This window comes from Macrobrachium nipponense, chromosome 22 (assembly GCF_015104395.2).
Source record: "Macrobrachium nipponense isolate FS-2020 chromosome 22, ASM1510439v2, whole genome shotgun sequence".
NCBI classification, from domain to species: Eukaryota; Metazoa; Arthropoda; class Malacostraca; order Decapoda; family Palaemonidae; genus Macrobrachium; species Macrobrachium nipponense.
In genome coordinates this window covers 74,740,991-74,764,990 of record NC_087213.1, presented here as the reverse complement: position 1 = coordinate 74,764,990, position 24,000 = coordinate 74,740,991, and the positions used below count along the sequence as shown (strand labels likewise).

General features: G+C 35.0%; 1 protein-coding gene across 1 annotated transcript in view; it reads right to left on the bottom strand.

Annotated features, from left to right (window-relative positions):
* Positions 1-24,000, bottom strand: part of LOC135198814 (uncharacterized) — a 125,818-nt gene that overhangs the window by 54,482 nt on the left and 47,336 nt on the right. The gene's annotated exons all lie outside the window — the stretch shown is intronic.

Sequence of the window (24,000 nt, the reverse complement as noted above, 5' to 3'; positions counted from 1 at the left end):
TATATATATATATATGTATATATGCGTGTGTGTGTGTATAAGTGTGTATAAGTGTAAGTTTATAAGTTCATAAGTCTTGAATTGTTTATAAGTGTGCACACAAATACGTAGATTGATGAATGCTGTTTATCGTTTATGATTAGCGATAAGATCATGAGAGAACTAAATATATAATATACAATGAAAGCGCTTAGATGAAGCTTAGCAATTTTATATTGATTTCGCCAGGAAAAAAATGAGGTCAGCTGAAAGACTAAGGAACGAGGGTATTTCTTAATTAATCTTTGGTACTTCAGTCATGAATGTTTTCAACTTCTGAATTGCATCACGCGTCTAGCCAATTTAATAACTAAGATCGAAAAATAGTTCTATCATAAGAGGAAAATATTTATTTACTAATATACTGTGTGTAAATTTGACTGAATATTTCAAACTTGCACTTAAGCAGATGCTCACTTATTCTTTTTCTTGCTCGTTTTCCTGAATTCCTGTATTCTTTCTTCTTTTAATAAATGAGTCTCTCGTTTCTGTTCAACTTATGTTACGATCTTTAACCTTCCCCCTTCTGCGTATTATTATTATTATTATTATTATTATTATTATTATTATTATTATTATTATTATTATTATTATTATTATTATTATTATTATTATTATTATTATTATTATTATGTGACTTAGCCGCTGTTGAAGGTGTGCCAAAAGCAGTAATTCTGACAGTTCAGATTATGAAGTTTTTTATTTTCTTAACCTAATCAAAAGTTACCCTTGGGCTTAACAAATGTATTATGCTGTTGGTGTTGTACGGATTTCGTCTATATTGCATTTTTGCCTGAATATGTCCTTCGTAATGATATTACTAAAATTATTACTTGTTATATTAATTATTTGTTGAATTGATCGGCTTTTTTCTATACTCTGGTACGGCTGTCGTAATCGTAACGTGAATTGTTCATATGAAATTGTAATAGTAGACACGTAACTCTAATGTATATGCCGAGTTGATTAGTGTTTTTTTATGTTACAAAATCATCGGAAGATTGTATTATGATTTTTTTTAGGAAGACCAGCTTTTATCTTTTAATCGGTAGTGTCCTTGTAAAATTTGTTTTGGATATCCTTGTAACAAATAGAAATTTTCGGAATTGTGGTTACATTATGTTTCTCTCTCTCTCTCTCTCTCTCTCTCTCTCTCTCTTTGTTGCTTTAAGAAATCTTTTCCATTTGTCATCTTTAACGGTGCTTGTCCCTGTAAATCCAGGAAAACCTCAACGTTGTATGCCCCAAAAATTTTGATATTTTTCTTGTAAAAAGATTTTTTTTTATCTAATCATTGGTAAACAATCAGCTTTGTTGCCTGGGGAATGCTTGCGACGCGTGTGAGTGAAAGTTTTGCTGTCTGAGGATGTCTGCTGTTTTTATGGCTAGGCATTTTTTTTTTTTTTTTTTTTTTGCCTAATCATTATTTGTTGGACAATGATTTTTTTTCAGGTGCTTCAGATGCTGGGGTATGGATCGTGTTTGGAAAATTTATCTCTCTCTCTCTCTCTCTCTCTCTCTCTCTCTCTCTCTCTCTCTCTCTCTCTCTCTCTTATTCTGAAAACAGAATTATTTTCTATAAAAAAAAAAAATTTCTCTCTCTCTCTCTCTCTCTCTCTCTCTCTCTCTCTCTCTCTTAGATAACAGAACTCTTTCAATTTCTCTTATCTATCATTTTCCTTGCTTTCAATAACCTTTTTTTTCTTATTCTGAGCAGCCATGAATCACTCAGCTCTTCTCCTATAAACTCCGGCTGTAATAACAATAAGATTGGCAGCCCTCCTATTACAGTAATTACCCAAACTTAACTTTAAGTACTGGAGGTCAAAGGGACTTTTATGGAAAATCCTCTTACTGCTTTCGAAGGAAGTCCCGAGACGGCCTTTGAGTCTTCTGTTCTCTTAATTGTGGAATTAGAGATTAGCACATGTGTCTCTGTTAGTTTTATTCATATTAGAAAAAAAACGTATTCTCGATGTGGCTTTGGTTACGAAAGTTTTCTGTTGTGAATTTTATAAGAAGCATTGGTGTAGTTTTCGGCAACATCTGATATTATTTAATTAAGATGTTTTAATTCTCTCTCTCTCTCTCTCTCTCTCTCTCTCTCTCTCTCTCTCTCTCTCTCTCTCATTTTCTTGCCAGTTTTATCAAGTTTTGTTGCAATAGAAAGTAGTGTTTTCACAGTTATTAACACGTAATTTTTTTTCAAATTATATTGTAATAGGATGTATTGCCTTCACAATTTCTATTGAAAATTCTTTCTCTCTCTCTCTCTCTCTCTCTCTCTCTCTCTCTCACACACACACACACACACACACACACACACCGATACACGCGCGCGCATCCACTTAATGGTGTGGCCGTCAGTACTTACGCTCTGGAATATGCCAGGTAAAATTAATGAGGCAGGTCTTTTACCATAAAAACATATTAGAAAAGCGATGGTTTTGGAGGAAATGGCTCGTCTTAGTGGCTCCATAATACCATGATACTTTGCATGAGCACCGTTTATGATAATGGACGAGGGCTATAACAATGATGTATTGGACCTTTGATGGCCATTTTGTACTTGCTCTGTTCAGGAGTAATGAATAAGAAAGTAGCGTTGCTTGTACATCGGAACATCACTAAGAAATTACACGGATGGTTGGTCGCTGCTACTGCGCTTTTCTTCCTCTCCCCCACCCTTTTCTACACCCCCCCCCTTCCATTCGAGTTGTGTAGTAGGGATGTAACCCCCTTGGACACCTCTAAATCACTAGAAATAACTTATGAGATTTGAAAAATAATGTGCGTCATTTCTCAGTCTGGTAGCTCCCATCTTTCATTTGCACGTTTAATTGCAACACTGCATTTGTATAGAAGTCGCTTTAGCCATTGCCGAGCAATGTGCAGGTGCACACTTGAGTGTGTGTGTGTGTTTGTATGTTTGCGTGTGTGTAAGAGAGAGAGAGAGAGAGAGAGAGAGAGAGAGAGTGAGTACGTTCGTCCGTTGAGTGGTGCATATCTTAAGGTATGATGGACTGAAAAAATGGCATGAAATTACACACCTTTTGCTCTCTGCAAATAACACACGAGAGAAAGGGTAATTTTTGCTCGTAATATATTATTTCCCTAACTGACCATCGCATTTCGAACTCACGTTGGGGCTTTATTTTATGGCCCACTTGATCACCGGCTCAAAGATGCATTTAACTTCGATCTACAGCCCTCAGCAAGGAAGAAGAAGGTGAAGAAAAAGAAGGTGTGGGTGGGAGAGAGGTCTCCATGCCCCCCCCAACCTGTTCACCCCCGATAGAACCCCACCCTACTTCTACCCCCACCCCCGAGCTTGGCGATTAAATGGGTTAACAGCAGGTTCATACTCATCACGAATTGTTCTAGCAAAAGTCGCGGTGAGAAGGAGGAGGAGGAGGAGAAGGAAAAAAAATGAAGGGGAAAAAACTCTTAGGAAAAAAAAGAGACTTCGTTATAATCAGCTTCACTCTCATCGAATGATAAGTATTCGTAGATTATCCGGCGTCTGTATCATCCCTCACCTAACAACCATCACCCTCCAGCAATCACCCGCTCTAACGATCACCCTCCAACGATCATCCATCCTTCAACCCTCCGCCTCCTCCTCCTCCTCCTCTAGCGCTGACTCCCCTCCACCCTCGACTCATGGCCATCCATCACTCAAAAGCCTCGATCCTCAATCCATCATCACTCACTCACTGCTTTGTAGATTTTGACTCGTGCAGACACACACACACACACACACACACAACACACACATACACACACAGGCAGACGGACAGACAGATTTGAGTTCCGATTCCGGTTAGGTCTTGTCATGGTATTATAATTTCGTATATAATTTAGTTGATTTATAAGGTAAACTCTTTACAGTCACGGTAGAACTAATATATATATATAATATATATATATATATATATATATATATATATATATATATATATATATATATATATTCACTCTCAAGTGTTATTTGGTGCATTGGTAATAGTTCTGTAATTTTGAGTGAAATTGCAGTGGCTAATAAAAGAAAAAATCCAAACATCAAAGCATTTGTTTGTTTGAGTTGGTTAGCGAACAGGGAATCAGGTTTTATCTCAAAAGGAAATAATTCCCAATCGATTCAGTCAAGTTGTTTGAGTGTTTAAAGAAGTTTGCTCACTGAGAGAAATTACAGATTTGGTTGTTATATGTTGCAGTGAGGAGTCTTCGTAAATGCAATATATAATGCTGTTTTAATCTTAAACAAATAAATATGCTTTGAACTTTTTTTGCAAATATCAGTTTATATTCAGGGGAAGCTTACATTTCTAGCCAACGTGTAATGATTCTATTTCCGACATTTTAGAATAATTGTGTTTTTGCTGTTCTGTGGTTTGTTAGAATGAAATGCGAAAAAGATTTTATTTGGCTTTTTTCGATTTTATTATTTATTATTCAATGGCAAATCATTGTTTTCCGGTGTCGATTCACGACCTTTGTTGTTGTTGTTGTAGTAGTAACGCCAATCTCTAGAAATCAATCAATCAATCAATCACACAACCAAATGGGGGTATTGTTAGTTGTGTCTTTAAATGTTTGATTTAACTTTTCACGACCTTGATCCAGACATCCTCTGGGAACGACTGATCTACTTTAGCGTACAGCTTGTTCGAAAAGACATTCTCTCTTTTCTCTTCTCCTTCAACCTCTTCATCTCTCGTCATCCTCTCTCTCTCTCCTCTCGCGTCCTCTCTCTCCTGCTCGGCCCTCGTCTCTCTCTCCCTGTCAATCTCTCTCTCTCTCTCTCTCTCTCTCTCTCGTAATTTTCTATTGACGTGTTGAATTATTGACAGTAGTTAATAATTTCTTTTGTATTAAGGTAATGTAAAGTATTTTATACAGTGGCTATGTGACCTTCTTATACACTATATAAGTTGGAAGCTATATCATTGTACGGGATTTTTTGTTTTTCTCTTCTTTTCGGCATTTCATGTGTGCCTTTGGGCACATGATGACTCTTAACGAGACATTCGCGGTAAAGGAACCAACAACTTATAAATATAGATCGGGAGAGGGCACGACCAAAGTGATGTATAGGTTCCTGTTTCTCGATGATTCTTACGTCATTCCCAGCTCGATTTCATCGTCCCGGAATATTGTTAAAACATAAACATCGAAAGGGAATGGGGAACATTTCAAGCTTAAATTTTTCCCCTTTTCGTTACGGAGCAAAAGACGATCATTATACTCCGAACTTTATTCGTCGAGACCGTAATCTCCCTCTGGGGGGGGTGGGGGAAATCCGCTCTGTGTTTAGATGGTTTCGCTTATGACAAATTTCCGAAATAAAGTCAGAAATGCACCGATCGCTCCCTGTAGTTATGTTGTTAGCGATGCCACGGTCATGTGAAATAAAATTCATTTTCCGTAACGCTGAGCTGGTTTACTTGTTCTCTTCTTTTTTTTTCCACTTCGCACATTTTTTTTCTTGGGTTAATCTTCCAGCCCTCGCTCGCAGCCTTTTTCACATGGAAATCTTAAACTTAATAGATTTTTTTTCTTGTCTTTTAATATTTTGTTTTTCAGACCCCACCCTCTTTCACTGCAGGAAATTAGCGGATTAATAGTGGTTCATGTTTTCCCCTCGTCACGGTATATTTTGGCTTTGACCTGTTTCATGAAAATTTGGAGACTCAAGAAAACTGAAAAATTCTTGTATTTATAATCATCTTTCAGAATATTGCAGAAAACCCCACTGTTTTTTCAAAAAATAGTTTTTTGCTAGATTATATGCATTTTCATTCACAAATTTTATATGCGATAAAGTATATATATATATATATATATATATATATATATATATATATATATATATATATATATATATATATATATATATATATATATATATATATATATATATATATATATATATATATATATATATATTAGATATATATACTATATATATATGTGCGTGTGTGTATATATATATATATATATATATACATATATATATATATATATATATATATATATATATATATATATATATATATACTGTGAGTATATATATATATATTTTATATATATATATATATATATATATATATATATATATATATATATATATATACTGTGTGTATATATATATTATATATATATATATATATATATATATATATATATATATATATATAGTTCTATCTTCTTGTGTATATAGCTTCAATACATTTACATGATGTTGTATTCCCACGCAAACAAGATTATAAGCCCTGAATAATGGGTACATCATCTTCCACAGTCGTTGATTCTTATGAAATGGACAAGAGCCAATAGAACGGCAACCCAATATCCTTTTCCTAGCCCAATCCTCCCACCCTCTTCAAAAAAAAAAAAAGAAAACAAAAAACTTAGAATGGTCGTTTATGGAAACTTGTATCCGACACAAAAGTCACAGGCTTGAATCCTGACCTGGCTGACGCATTTTTTCGTTTAGGTGTCAGTTATTTCTAAAGTTATGTGGATTTGGTATTGAGGTGTAATGGTCGTTTAATACTGGAGAGTAAGAGAGTCATTTGTGAACTAGTGACTAATATAATATACATATATATATATATATATATATATATAATATAATATATATATATATATATATATATATATATATATAGTATATTGTATATATATATATGTATATATACTACATATATATATATATATATATATATATATATATATATATATATAATATAATATAATAATATATAAAATATATATAATTATAATATTTTATCGCATATAAAATTTGTGAATGAAAATGCATATAATCTAGCAAAAAACTGTTTTTTTGATAAAACAGTGGGGTTTCTGCAATATTCTGAAAGATGATTATAAATACAAGAACTATACTGTATTATGTATATTTACTATATAATAATGTGGAGGCAGTGACGTCATTGTAAGAAAAGAAATAACTGAAATGGTTAATGTGGGACAGTTTTTTCTGAAATTGTTGTCCAATGCTTATAATATTCGTTTTCCTTATACACTTTTTGACTAATCTGTTCAAGCTTAAAACTCTTTATTTACCAAGTAGAAATGCATTCGAAGACAAACATGCAAACTCAAGGATTCCATGTACAATTTCATGAACTTCATCTGGAGAGCATGTTAACCCCTACCTACCTTCGTTATATGTTGCCCCTTTCACTTTTGTCATACAAACATCATCTTGCTTATCATTAGTACGTTACTTTCATATCGAAGAGTGTTAGTCTCCCTCATACCAGAATTTTCCTGTCAGTTCTCTCTTACACAAAAATTTCGAGCCTTGCGTTCTTCATTTGTTTTTTTCTCTCCTTTTGCATTCTCTTTCGGGCTACAAAGACTTGCATTTTTTGCGATGCCTCTGTATCTCATTTTTTTAAAAGCACAAGTGGCCGTTTGTAAAAGTACTTCTGTTATATATTTTCCAAAATTACGTTTTTAGCTAATTAAAATACATACGATATACTTTTTAGTATAATATTTCAAACATCATAAAAGATATTCCATCTAACATGATTTTTCAGGTACTGTGATTTACAGTTCAACATAATCGCGGTGTACTTGGTAACATGTACCTTATCGGAAATGCCAGACATACCTGCTAATATCTATCTTTTTAATAGAAATGTTGCACATCTTCTGTAAATAGATATTCTTTTTTTTCATTCAGTGAATTTTGTCAGCCATGCAAATAACTACTTTTCAGGAGTTTTCTGTCATTCTAGTGAAAATATCTTCTGTTCCGACATTGCTTGCTTCTTATAACGTTAAAAAAAAGTTGTGGATAGGCACTTTCCCATTTCTCCAGTTCTTCCTTCTCAGGGTTTCCGGAATTAACATTCTTTTCATCTGTCTATCTTCTTCTCTTTGTAGTTTTCTGTAAAAGAAAACTATTGAGATGGCTTTTCCGTCCGTCCGCATTTTTTCTGTCCGCCTTCAGATCTTAAAAACTACTGAGGCTAGAGGGCCGCAAATTGATACAGCTTGTGTTTTCTTGCTACCGTCCTCGTTTCACATCTTTATTTACCTCTACTCCCATCCTACCGTTGTCATACTTTCATTCATGTAATATCCATACTTAGTATATTCAATACTCTTGGCTTTCATTTATACACGAATCTTCACTCTCAGCTTTCTCCTCTTCCAGCACTTTCAAACTCTTTCCCCCTCTTACAAGTACATAAGGACTTTTTTTTACCAATATCTGCAACTTTTCACCATCACTGTGTCATCAAAAGGCATCAGCCACTTAATGTCCAACTCGCAACCCTATTTCAATTCCGCAAGCTTAACACTTCGTATATAAAAATCGTATACATAGATGCATATACCATTTCATGTTTGTGGAAAGATACGATTTATAGTTGAATCGGATGAGAATTCAAATTTGAAATAAGATCATTTCTCTTTTCCCACGCCAAGATTCAAACTTATGTCGAGGAGTGAAATGCCTCCAGCACTTTGGACAACTATGTTGGGCTTAGGGAATGAGGGATTTTTTTCCCAACTTTCAAGGGGCTTCAGTGAACATCCGTATCCAAAACATTGAGTAATCGAGAAGTGAGGCGTTCATTGTATGGCCTCTGGGTTTCTTTCAAAAGCTGAAAATTTCATGGGAAAAACCATTAACATCTCTCTAATTAATCATCTCACTTCTAAATAAAAGATGAAATCTCTTATTAACATCACCTCATAAAGCTAGATGATTTGATCTCATTGAATAGAACCAAGTTACATAATATAATATATATATATATATATATATATATATATATATATATATATATATATATATATATATTTATATACTTGTATATATACATATGTATGTATGTTTTATTTATATATAGCAGGTGTACTTTCATTCATTTTGCTATACGTATGTAGAATGTATGTATATGTTTTGAATGCGAATACGTAAATGAGCAAAGTTCCTTTGTTTGTGCTTGTAAATATGCTTGGATGTGGGAGTTATTGTAAGGTTAAACCAAGTATCATAACATTCTGTGACCTAACGTGATGTTAAGGAATCCTTTACAAAGATGAAGAATGAAAGTACAAAAATGAATGTTTCCTTAGCCGGAAAATCCTGCAAGTTTTGTGTTGTTCCTCGTCTTCTGGTTCCTCGTGTGTATCTTCTCTTTTCACTTAGTCTCTCGTACATTCCCAATCAGACATGGTTAATCTGGTGCGGATTTTATTCAATAATTTTCTTGTTCTTAAAGTTCCATAACCACATCGTGATGTGTTCAATGGGTGTTCTTCAAACGTGTGGTGGAAGAGAGCGAAGGTCAGGATGACGTATAATTATTCTCACCTGCCAATAATTAGGCCCAGATGTTATACATTAAACCATGAAAAAGTGTGATTTTCTTATAATTAGGTGATTCAAAATATGCCACGAAATTCCTGTTATTAAGAATTGATATTGTATATTTAGATTACTGGACAAGAACAGATGACAATCGCCCACAATATTTCCTTCTTCTTTATCTCGTAATGGCCGGGGTGGCCGAATTCATTGATAAGTGCACGAAATGTGTATCTCGCCATCAGTACTTACGTGCATTGCATGTCTCGAAATGCAGTTCGTGAAACGGGTACTTTTTAAGTGCATGGAATGTGTATCTTGAGGGGCTTGCCATAAGTGTTTTCCGACTTTGGGGTTCACTTTTCAAATACAAGGCATATTTTCAAGGTGTTTCCAAATAAGTTGTCGCATTATATATTTGTGTTTGAGTGAATTTACGTAAGATCTGCATGTCATGTGATGTAAATGTGGCTTTGGCATATCAGTGGGAATTTAATAAATGGATTTAACCTTCCTGTTCTCGGGAATTCTTCAGATGTGGCTGCTTGCCTGATGCCATGCCATATTCGAGATCTTGCTGCCGATAGTACCCTTACAGTTAGGGTGTCCCGTGGTGGCAACCCGGGGTCACACTAAGGACCTTGCTAACGCGAGCAAAGTACTCTACCACTGAGTTACAGCATCCAGTAAATGTGTATATATATATATATATATATATATATTATATATATATATATATATATATATATATATAGTTCAATAACATGCTTTTAATACAATTTCTTGTATTAAAAGTATGAAATCATGATCATACGCAAGCAGTTTCTTTTCTTTTTATGTTATCACGTGTGTTGGACAAAGGGCGATGTCTTCAGAGGCAGTTTTTAAGTTTCGTTTGTTTAGGATTCTCATGCATACAATCGGATGTCAATTACAAAGTTAGGTGAAGGATTTAGTCTAGTACCTATCGACATATTTATCAGTATTATTAGTAGGTAACATTACCCTGCTGTTACCCGAGTTCCCACTTTATATAAAAACGTTTATTATTTGTTTATTTATGGCTTTTAATGTTTCGGTCGCTGTCAATCTGTCACCCTCCTTATGGGTTCCCATCTCACCCTTAACGCCCATCCTATACTTGTCTTGGCAGTTTCCAACAACCGTCTTGGACCGTCCTTCGAATCCACCCGCACTTATCCAACGACCTATTCCCCTCCTCTTATCCTCCCTTTCCCCTCTCTCTGTTGGGTTCCTCTTTTGTATCCAGCACCTCCTTCCCCCTCTCTCTCTCTCTCTCTCTCTCTCTCTCTCGAGAACTGTCTCCCCCCTTTCCCTAATAACAGGAGCGGCGGGAAGGTGTCACGAGCGGGGGTCCCAAAGGCATCATTTGGCAAGGGCCCGCCATGATACCGCTAATTACCTGGGCTCTCGTTAGCGACCTGTTCTCCCCTTTGACGTGCCGCCCCCGCCACAGTTCTCTCTCTCTCTCTCTCTCTCTCTCTCTCTCTCTCTCTCTCTCTCTCTCATTTAACGTGTGTCTTTTTCAAGTGAGACGAGGGACGGAGAATAAGGCGTGAGACGAGTCTTCGTTTTGTTTTCGTCTTTTTTTTTCATTTCTTTTTTATGGGAAACACTGAAGTTATTTTCCTATGTGCATATTTTTGTTTTATTTTATTAATACTGCCATTTCTCAATGGTGTTTTTACTTAATATAATAAATGTATATCACTCACGCTTACAATAACCAACTCGCGTTCGCGGGGACACACACACACACACACACACACACACACACACATATATATATATATATATGATATATATATATATATATAATATATATATATAGTTATGTATTATATAGATAAGATAGATAGATAGATAAATATTATAATATATATATATATATATACTATATATGATATATATATATATATATATCCCTATATCCTATATATAGTATATATAGTATTTGTGTGTGTGTGCACAAATGTTTAAAGTGCATTTTTGGTTATTTTGAAGAGAGAGAGAGAGAGAGAGCTTTGAAGAGGAGAGAGAGAGAGAGAGAGTTTACCAATGGATGTTATCTTTTATATCAGAGTGAGGATCGTGATCTAGTCGAGATCTTTTCGACAGATTAAATAAAAAGGGGAAAATTATTACATTAAAGGTTACGAAAGATATCATCATAATAACAAGTTTTGATAACGATGAAGATTTGATTAATGATGGTAATAGTTGGTTTCATTGCCTTTGATCCATGTCAGAAAGTACACTGATATATGAAATTTGTTGTATAATTATTATTATTATTATTATTATTATTATTATTATTATTATTATTATTATTTATTATTATAGTCGGAAGTTAGTAGTTCACCGTCATTGAATGTTTGTATAATGTTTACTAATCATTTGTATTGTCTTTTTGACATTAGTAGAAAATCCATAACATGCTATAAATGTATAATTGCGTATGCATTGTAGGTTTTAAGTATGTAGATTTATTAACATTCACTCATGCGGCCTGTATCTTTCTTTTATTATTTTTTTTTTTAAATAAGATTTGGACATGGAGCATTCTCTTTAGAATGTATCTTGCGTTTGTATATTATTCATAATTGGTTGCATATAAACGCGCATTTGTTTGCAGGCGTGAGCGAAAATTTACAAATTGATATTCCACTTCTTATATATTGCGATTCAAAATTGGTGCTGCACTACACTTATGGTATATCAAAAACATAATATTGCTCAACATTTTCTCTTCCAATTTGTTAAGCTGTTGAACGTGGAGGTTATTACCATTGGACTTGTGTTACATACATAAGAAATAATTTCACATTAGAAGATTCTCTTCAAACTTTAAAATGCTTTGGTTAGAATTCAGAAATACATTTTATTGATTTTGTTGTAAATTTTGAACATTTCAGGCAAACAACGTCAAACTTAAAACTTAATCAAAACGTGAAATTGGAATGTAAGACCTTACACCCAAAAGTAAATCTTGAAACTTGAGATGAACCCAGTTTTTTTAAATAAAGTCTGTTGTAGTTGAAATTCAGATTGTAATTCCTAAAATGTGAACTTTAAACCAGGGAAATAAGAATGACCTAAATATATCGCTGTTAGAATCGACGCCAATGTAATATTTATAAATAATTCTACAATGTAATATTCATAAATAATTCTACAATAACTTTTGGCCATATCAAGGGTTCGCCTGATAGCCTTAGACATCAGATGACATCGCCTGAACTCACGAGAATGCAGTGCATTTCGTCTACAAGCGGCAGAGACCCCCTCGTCCACTGCCGGCTTTATATTGGTAGTACTACGCGAAAAGTGTATGAGTGCGTGTATTTTTACGTATGTCTTGGTCATAACTCTATCATTAATGAAATAATCATTATACAATATTTGTGTTTCAAAGGTGCATGGACTTTACTTTGTCATCCTATTATTATCCACCCACACACGTGTATGTGTGTGCCGGTGTGTGTTTGTTTAAATATATATATTATATATAATATATATATATATATATATTATTAATATATATTATTATATATATATATACATATAATTTAACGATTTCTTCACACTTTTCCGGATACGGATATCACTATGAAGCCTAAGATCCAATCGGAGAACTACGAACGTCAGAATTTCTTCATTTGGATCTAGACGTTAAGAGGGTACTGTCGTTTATATAATTATATATATAATGAGTGTGCGTGTGCGTATGTATATATACATAAAAGAGATAGACAGGGAGAGTAAGCAAGCGTACATACTTGCACACAATGAGTTCATGTGTATTTGTACATTTGTTGTCTAAAAAAGTTATATTTGATATCTGTAATAGGAGAAATGGTGTTATCTCTCTGTTGCTTTCATAGATTTGGCAGATATTCGGAGATTAAAGACAGGTGGAGAGAACCCCAACAGCCCCGCCAGAGAGCTCATTTCATTTTCGAATGACTATAATGACGTGATGGGATAATGATTTGTATAATGTGACAAGCAGATCCCGTAGAGTTTTCGGACGATTTCTGTTTGGAACTTTGATAACTTGAGAGTCTCGGACCCTTATGGTCCTACTCCACCATTAAGGAATCTTCATCCGACCTCTTAGTATTCAGCTGCGTTTGTGTGTCAGGCCGAAATCGGACCGGCTTGCGAGCGAATCAGATCTCTATGCATATTCAAGAGCAAAAGCCTTTCGGCCGCTTGTAATGTGTGACAGCTATCTCTACCTGGAAAGTTAATGAAGACGACCCGTGTTATCTTTTTTCTTTTTCCTTTTTTTTTAAAGATCTCGTTTGCATAGGATGATTACAAACGCACTCACACGCATACACACAAACGCCACCGAGGTACGAGTATCTCTTCTCCTTTTGTGAACCGGTAAATTGCTTGTTTTTAATTGTCGAGACAAAATAAAAAGGAAAACCTTAGTTGTTATTCATTCTGGGTTACTAGTTTGATTGCCAAGACAACGGGGTCCTTGCAAAATTTCGTATCTAATGTCTTTATTATTCATGTGATACTCTTAATTATATTCATTTGGGATATGAGTTGTTCTCATTTGCTTGTATGCATTGGTACTATTTTGTGCTGTCGTGCATGCAGATTGGATCTCTCTCTCTCTCTCTCTCTCTCTCTCTCTCTCTCTCTCTCTCTCTCTCTCTCTCTCTCCTTTTCGTTTTTGCATTACGTTTTAGACAGTGCAAGAGAAAAGGCAAAACAGAGGTCAGTGCTACATCCAAGCTTTAGCGGCTGAATCGAGGATGAAGCCTCTTTGTAAGAAACTTCCAAAATTTCAGTTGCTTCACACACCTTCACAGAAGGTTCACCCTCAAGGGGAATCGAACCCCCTGTGCAGACTGTGCCACTCATCTCTTATTTGGCTCGTGTTACAGCATTTCCGCTTAACACTTCCGAATTTCACATTCTTTTCATTAACCTGTCGTTTGCTTTTCTTTCCACAAGACCGAACCACCTGGGGACAATATGAGCAATCCTGTCTCTTTCGCTAACCTTATTGCCACTTCTTGATTGTGCTTCCACATTTCTTGCCTTTTCACGTTCTGCACATCTTTTCCTTTTTAGTTCTTATGCCGAATATATTACGATACTGTATACATAAATATTTCCACTATACTCTTTTTTCCTTTAGAATTTCTGGCTGCAGGGGGGTATTGAACCTCTTTCATTGTAACATTTTTTTTTTTTTGAGGATGGAGCTACTAACTTCATGCCATCATGTCAACAAGGGCACGATTGATTTAGAAGGAAGGGTTCAAAGCTGCTTCCCCCCAAAAACCCCTTGATCCTCCGAATGGGATCAAACTCAGGCATCTCGCTAGTGAGGCAAAATTGCAAAAATGGGCCTTTTTGTCAAGAAATCAACAGGGTCTGAGTTGAATTTCCTTCAAAGGCAGTACGATTTTGACACATTTTGTTATTTTCATTCTATATATATATATATATATATATATATATAATTATAATATAATATAATATATATATATATTATAGATATATATATATTATAATTACCTGCTATGGGAATCCTCATGTGAATAAGCTCCAGACTTTTCGTTATTCAGTGTTTAGAGGAGTGGTATTCATATGTGATGCGTAATTTACTCCTGGTCCCTCTTCTTTTGTAGGGCAGGGTTGAACCTGAGATCAAATGTATAATAAATTATATAATTATGAAGACAACCAAAACTTGTGTGCTTAAAGATGAATACTTTAAAAATTTTGTTTAAGAAAATCCCTTTTCACAGATATTTTGCGTTCAGTTTTTCTAATTTCATCAGATATCATTCGTTGTTTGGTGAATGTCTTATCCTTATTAATATGTATATAGGGCGTGTAAATTCATGTGGTTATGTACATGCCCATACATTCAGTTTGTGAATTTCGTTCAACAATTCCTCGTTGCTCTGCCATTATTTTTTTTTTTTAATTCCTCTTCTGATTTTTCTCTCAACTATGATCGTTTCCGTAAATAAGAAATAAATATTATGAAAAACTCTGAGGTACGTTTCATCCTATACGTTGTCACGACGCTCAACATATTGGCGGTTATATTCAAAACTCAAAGTAACCAACGAGCCGTGTGTTGACTTTCATTTCCATTCTTGCGCAGATTGTTTGTTCTATCGTCAAAACAGATGTGGCGACGGAAAATCAGTTCGTCAAACAACACCTCATCCTGAAGTGGAAAGCCCACTTTTTTTTTCTTCTTTTTTTTCAGCGGCGCTCTCAAGATTCGTTTTTACTCGCGAGGTAATACCGGAACTTTTGTTTGTCATGTTCTTCGCGAATAACACTCGCTTTAGGACAAACAAACAGACTGTCTGATAAAACCCTTCTGACACACTCTCCTGACAAATGCTCCTCTTGGTGAAGTGTGTCGTTTTTAGGTAATACTCGAGGCTTCGGACGACACTCGGGCCGCCTGGAGTGGATTGAGGCGTCCTGTTGAGGTGCTCCCAAAACTAACTTTTGGACGCCTTCGAGAGCCGGTTTATGATGTTCACATATTGCAAATAAACACGCTCTGTTTGTGAACAGAGGTATTATTCGTGCCATTGTCGTGTTTGGTCTTATTTCCAAGCTATCCGAGTAAAATATTCATATTCAATACAGGGAAATAGGCAGCAGCATTTGAAATAAGTCAATATTTTCTTTTCGTCATGGTTGTCCTGCTAAAGTTTTTTTTTTTTAAAGGAATTTTTCTACTAAAAGAATTATTGAAGTTTTTAAGTTTTATTATACGAGCGTTAATCTGTAATTTAATGTAAATTACATGTCAAACAGTCATATGTATGTTTTCACAATATATATATATATATATATATATTATATATATATATATATATATATATAATAAATATAATATATTCATATATTTGAATTTTTATCACATTACCTCTTTCGAATGGCAAGGGTATTTGTCAGTAAAGTCGGAGGTAGTTGCTTTCAGTGGATCGAATCCACCAGGTGACGACGTACTCATCTCCGAGTTAGAGCGAATTTAATTATATTTGTAGCTTAATGTTTGTGTATATATAATATATATATATATATATATATATATATATATATATATATATATATATATGTGTGTGTGTGTGTGTGTGTGTGTGTGTGTGTGTGTGTGTGTGTGTGTGTGTGTTTGCAGGGAGCGCGTGTATGAGTATTATGGTACTTCTAATTTGAATTTTGAACAATAATTCTAGCTACGGAAAGTACTTCTAACTAGAATGTAAAATTAATAGAGAAAGAGGAATTCACTGAGGAACATTGTTTTCCTAAAAATTTAGCTCCTTGGAATTAGTTAATATTTAGCCTTTTTACCATTGCTTAAAGTGGGCAATATTTCAGACACTTGAACTTAGTGTCCGTCGCGAAAGCAGACAAGTAAACATAAATTACTGCTATTTTTTCCTTTTTTTAGAGATATTCGATAGAGCAAATTGTCTTAGGCAGCAAGAATTGGAGATAAATGTGTGTGAGAGATGAGCGTGAGAAGAGGACGACGGAGCGAGAGGAGAAGAGACTGAGAGACGATGGACTGAAGCGAGAAGAGCGGATGAGATGAGAGGAGATTCGGGAGAGGACGACGAGGAGGGGAGGGAGAGAGACGCGAGAGAGAGAGAGAGAGAGAGAAGAGAGAAATCATCTCTGCGAGATGAAGGAAATAGGTGATCAGTTTCACTGGAATCAAACAGTAGATTGCGATCGCTTTCAGCGTTCCCACAAACACTTGACTCATCTCAGGTCTTCGGAGCAATTGTTTGCATGAAAGAGGAGAAAAAAAACGGTGTTTGATCTCGATCATCAAAATGAGATTTTGGTGGCTCGAATCCACAGCATTCCTTGGAAAGCAAACAAAATTCACAATTTCACGTATTTGGCCGTTCTCAAAACAGCTGTGAATGGGACAAACGTTTCTCGTTTGGGCTTTAGGAAAAATGTTTGGGGTGTCCACAGAACGTTTATCCTATAAACGTCCGAGGGCGAGATTGCTGCGGTCATAACGCTGACTATTTTTCACTATAATCTAGATGGACCTTTAAACTGCGGGGAATAAATTTGCTGTTTTACTTGGAAGTAAATGCGGTACAATCGGTAAAAGATGAGCTTTGTTTTTGCAATTGAATGCTAATCAAATATCCCTCCAGTATCATTAGCTCCGGGGTTACAAAAGTCATGCGCTTGCCTGCTTTCTTTTTCTATTTATTTTCTTTTTTTCATTCTCCATTCATTTTTGTATTAGCCAGTTTCTCCCAGGGCACCTTTTCGTACTCGCTACTTTATTGCTTCTAATTGTTATTCAGTTATTTTGTTCTCCATTTCTTCGCCAGTGCGCATATTCTTGTATTCGTCTTTCCTGTTAAGTGAATGTTTTAGAAAACTGTATTTTTAAAAGCTAACTATCACTACTTTATTGAATTACGTTTTCGGAAACACTCGAATTTTCTGGTATGATGTTTGCAAGAAAATGTGACTGAATTACAGAATGCAGCTTTTTTATTATTGTTTGTGTTTTTGAATATATGCATTTGTGTTTTGACCTCTCTCTCTCTCTCTCTCTCTCTCTCTCTCTCTCTCTCTCTCTCTCTCTTATATATACATATATGTATATCTATGTATGTGTGTATACACATATATATATCCATATATACGTACGTATGTGTGAATGAGTGTGTGCGTTTATAAACATTGCATTTAATGTTAAGTATATGTGTATGCACTGCTTTATCATACTAGCCTATGAATAAAGGAAACCTGTGTAATGTTTTCCAGCCACACGGAGAGTTATATAAGAGTTATTATATGAGAAGGTAAGTGTTTTATTTCCAATACGTGGTGGATGATTAACACCGCTGTTGTTTCTCATGCAATGAGAGACCGTGGGGATCTCCCCATCTCACGCTGGTCTTATCTCCAGAGATTAACTAATGCCTCCTTATCTCCACATCTGCCGCCAAGCCAAACGGTCATTTTTCCCCCTTACCTTTTTTGCCGCCCTTTCTAACGTTTAATTTTATTATTATTATTGTTATTATTATTATTATTATTATTATTATTATTATTATTATTATTATTATTATTATTATTATTATTATTAAAAAGAATGGCAGAGTTAACTGAATTGATCTTATGAAGAATTTTCTCTATTTTTTTTTATACTAATTCGTTTTTCATAATCCGCAAGTCTGATAAGTAATTGGGCTATATTCATGGTGTTATTCTGGTATTTTGAATATCAAGGTGTGGTATTATCAATACTAAAATATATGAAATATGTATTTTATTCTGATTGCAGTTTAATATATATCCGGAGACTACAACGGGATTGTAAATGGTGATCTCCGCTACAATGTCGTTAATATAGTATTTTCTATTATTACTGTATTTTCAGAGTTAGTTGTTTCCTTAATGTCGACATATTTCGGCCACCTCCCTGGCCATCATCTGGACGTCCAAAAAAATAGAGAAAATTCTTTATGAGATAAATTCAATTGACTTTGCTCTTGTTTTTAATAAGACCTGTATCCGAGAAAGTCTGTCTTCTGCTTATAATATTATTATCGGGCTGGGTATTAATTTTTAATCGTTTTCTCTTAACATTTAATACACGTTGTTTTCAATTTTTACTCTACTTCTCATTACTACTACTATAACTACTACTACTATTACTACTAATAATAATAATAATCATTATCATTATTTCATAATAGTAATAGTGGTATTACATACTCGTTCAACATCCTTTACCGTGTTTTATCACACTGTTTGGAATTCAGGAGACTGAGCATTTATTATCGTTGCTGACGTCAAGAAAATCATATTGATTTTGATCCATTAGTTTCGGTTCTAGAGGAAGACAATAGTATGGAAATTAGGCGTGAAATGCCCTCGTGGAATTTTCTCACGACTGGCGCCCTGTGGCCCATGAATCACCGTCATAATGTCATCTGGTGACCCATTAAGAACGCCCGGCCGTCACCCTCGTGAAAACCTCTTCATCAAGATGAGTGTCATAATTTTGTGTTCGGGTTTTCAAAGCCTTCAGAAATATCTCGTGGAATCAGAACTTTCATTGCCAAGAGACAGTGCTAATATTAGCATACTTCAGTTTTACGATCTCATTATCTTTTGTTTAGGTGGCTTCTTTTCTTGATTACTCTGGGAATTTTTCTTAGATTTGAAAACCACAAGAAAAGAATTTTAGAAATTTCATTATAAGGATGACGTTTTATACCTTAATTTCTTATGCTCACACTGAACCCTTTCTGCCGGGTTATTGACCGTTGAGGGGAAGAAGGGGGAGAGAAGGATGGACAGGATCAGAAAGAAGCCAGGTGAAGACGCATTAACCACTTCTGCATAAATCTTTCCAACTGTAAACGCCTCCCTTTACCTGCGTATTGGGTTTCATCGGCCGTTATAAAATGCATGAGTTGTGCTGTGAATGTTTCGGTTTAAAAATGAAATCTTGGCATTGCATAAAATCGATTTTATATTAATTTACGTAAATATATGGCATAACGTAGGCATATATTCATGCACACGTGAGTAGTTATAAGATATTGTCCGGTTTCTAACGTAAATTGTTTTTAAAAAATTGCATATTGAGGTTGGTCAGACCCTGCTCAGATTTCAATTAATCAGTATTATTATCATTCCATATATTGTTTTTTTATAACTGCTCTCTCTTTCAAATAGGGCAGAAAAAATCAATAACCTTGAGTGTTAATATTGCTCAGTCATTTATGCTTTTTTATGATAATCGACGTTAACATAGCAGACAGACAGGTGATTATGCAGGACTAAATAATAATGGAGCTATAACTGTTACAAAAATAGAGCTGCCCTTTTTTTTTGTCGTTTCTTTGGACTTTATACAATAATGATAAACCACACCCCCATCTCCTCTCTCTCTCTCTCTCTCTCTCTCTCTCTCTCTCTCTCTCTCTCTCTTCAGGTTAGTGGGCAGCATCAAATGTTTCACTATCAAATTCTCTCCCTTTCTCACTGTGGCAAGATAATAGTCTCTATTCGGCCTCACATAAGCCAAGATAGCTAAGGATAGTCATGGAGAGAGCATTCTGGAGGAGGAGGAGGAGGAGGAGGAGGAAGGGTCAGCGTTAAGACGTGTGGCTCCATCTAGTACAGAAACGGCAGCAGCGGTCCCTCTGGAAGTGTGACAGCGGTACACCCCAATTAAATCATGAAAATTGTACAGGCATGCGTGCGAAATCGCTGACATTTTTATGACGGGGTGGAAACATGATATGCGCAAGAATAGGGTATTATATGCAAAGTTACTCGACGGTATTTAATTTTTCTCTCCTTATTCCCCCCACCCTCTCTCTCTCTCTCTCTTCTCTCTCTCTCTCTCTCTCTCTCTCTCTCTCTCTCTCTCTGAGGTATTTTATTCAGTGTTTCATTATGGGAAACGATTATCTTTTTACTGCAACATCGGTGTGCTTTCTCTGTTCTTCCTATCGTAATCATCTAATTGTTGATTGAAAAATTTATTTGACATCATAAATTATAGATGTAATGTGAACGTTCGTTCAAAAGATATTGCACATACAGTGTTTCGATTTACTGTAGATGCAACGACTGCAAAACCTTAGTCTAATGAATATAACGTTGTCGACGAATTTAAAAGCTTCCTGTTAAAATAATAAAAAGTTTTAGCTTTTTCAAGGAGAAGTAATTGTCCAAAGCATCCTGGGAAGATAAGGGATAAGAAATATTGCAATTGAACAGTGAAGCAATATTATAAAAAGATTTAAAACGTAATTGAAACACTAAAGCGTCAGAAAAAACAAGTCGTCTCTGATGGTTAAGAAAAAGTCCGGAGATCCACATTAGGCCTTCGAACACCATTCCACGTTGGAAATACCATCTTGGGACAAGTGCCCGTGCTGGCATAAGGCCGAGTTAGTCTAAAACCAACTAACCAACAAACCTGCAACTAAATCTGAGAGATTTTTTATAGAACAATCGGACAAATTGCTCCGAAAAAGGGGACGACGCTCTGGCGATCCTATAAGGCCAGCCACCATTAATCTGGGCAGGAGCCTCGACACACTGTTAATGACCCTAATAATGAAGGGTAATTAAGTCGTTGGGCTGAGAGCATGAATGATTATCCGGGCTGACTTTGAGGATTTTAAGGGATCGCGAAGGAAGAGAGAGAGAGAGAGAGAGAGAGAGAGAGAGAGAGAGAGAGAGACCTAAGATTTATATGAAGATATTGTACTTTTAAAAGAAAATTTGGTTTTATTCTAATCATGCACGCACATGCATTCTCTCTCTCTCTCTCTCTCTCTCTCTCTCTCTCTCTCTCTCATACACATTATGTGTGTATATATATATACGTTATGAGTGTATATATATATATATATATATATATATATATATATATATATATATATATATATATATATGTATGTATATATATAACATAAATACAACCGAGTATGAAATAACTGTGAAATACAATTTAATTTCTCCTCTGTGGAGATAATTAAATTTGCGCGAAGCTGGAGGACGAGTAACTTCCGACAAGCACGTAATTATTTCATTTGTTCCGTTACTTAGCAGTTTAGGACCTTCGCCTTTTATGAAGGTGATTGCTGTAGGTTTGTTATCTTAGTTTCCCTTGCCTGTTTTATGTTCTCTCTTATTTCCAAGGATTAATATGTAGGAGAAGAAAAATGAATAGTGTTTTCACCTAAGGTGAGGTTTTTTCCTTCCTTACATACGTGTTTGTGTATATATATATATATATATATATATATATATATATATATATATATATATATAAATAATATATGTATATATACTATATATATATATATATATATTATATATATATATATATAGTATATATATATATTATTATATATATATTATATATATATATATATATATATATATATATATATATATATATATATATATATATATGCATACTGATCCTCGTCCAGCGTTTAAGACCTCGTAAAACCGTGCAATATTTCAGTATGAATTAGGATAATCAGTAAAAGACTGCATAAAACAGTTGCCCTCAAGTGCTTATTCTGCCAAAATATTTGCGCACAAATAACACTATGTGTGGGAGAAGGAGTTTAGTGGGAAATCCACCCAACATTTCGCAATGATTCTGTTGTGCGTGGTCGCTGTTTCCTGTGGTTTTAGGGCAAATGATCATTTGCCATTGACCTTTGCTTGTTTGCCGCTGGAAAAATAAAAACAGGAAGTTTTTACTGGTCCGTATTATTATCATTATTATTATTATTAAGAATTAGCGGATCGGTTACCGAGGCAGTTTGAACCCCCCAAATTACCGGTGTAGCTCGTGTTGGCGGCTCTGCGGTAATTGTCCTTAATACGCTAAATGGCTCAATGCAGGGCACCGTCAACTTTTGCCATCCTTTGCTTTTTTATTTGGAAATTTCTTCCTTTATTTCAGTCGGTTACTAAAAATTAAAAGGATTAAAAATTTTCGAGCGCATTTGGAGTTTTTACAAGGTTCATTCAAGATCTTATCGTCGGAGAACTTTGCGTTAATGAAAGAAATTACTGAAATTGTAAGCGTACCTAGTGGTAGGTTCCGTAAAAAAGTGGAATTCCTGTTGAATGAAAAAGAAAAATGCGGAAAAAATTTCTTTCCGATGGCTGTCGTTTTCGGTTCTTCGTTCATTATTATAACTAACCTTCATGATTATATATCATTTTTTTACTGCACAGAAAATTGATGTTCTTTTTAAGCATTAACCTTATTCATGGCAGTAAATTGAAAGGTACTTATGGCGGGAAAGTTAGCAACAGTGTAACAAGATTTTACAGTTTCTTGATGTGACTTCATCTCGTTGAGGAATTGCTTCCGGGAAGGTTGAATGGAAGACAAAAGATGCGTAGAAATGAAAAGGATAAAGGACAGATCGGAACGGCAAGGGTTAAAGAGGAAAGACGAAAGGTAAAATCAAACAAGAGAGGCGATGAACAAGAAAGATAGAGAAGGGAGACTATTGGAAAGCTCCATAGATGGGACTCCCGAGATCAAATCAAAGATTATTATTACTTCAGTAGATGAAACCTATTCACACGGAACAAGCGCACCAAAGGGGATATTGACTAGAAATTCACTGCAGCAGTAACTGATCATGATACAGTGGAAGTGATTTTTCATCGCCCTGGGTGAGACGCGAACCTGCGACATCTGAATGCATGCCACGACACTAACCACTGTACCAGCGGACAAGCTAAATGTTAAAAGTCAGTTTTGCGAAGTTCCGGTCTTTCGGCTTTTTCTTTCTTTCTTTCTTTTCCTCTTTTATGATTATTCCTCAGGCGTGTTCCATTCATTGGCTAGTCTGTGATATGCAGTAATCAGCGTTTTTTTTTATTTACAATCTTTGACTTGCATTTATCAATGCCTAGCTTGGAGCACTGCAGTATTCCCGTGAAATGAGTTCAATTGCATCTTGTTATGAACGGTTTAGGTTTAAAACAGATTTTGGTCCTTACTGTCTATAAAATACGACTGC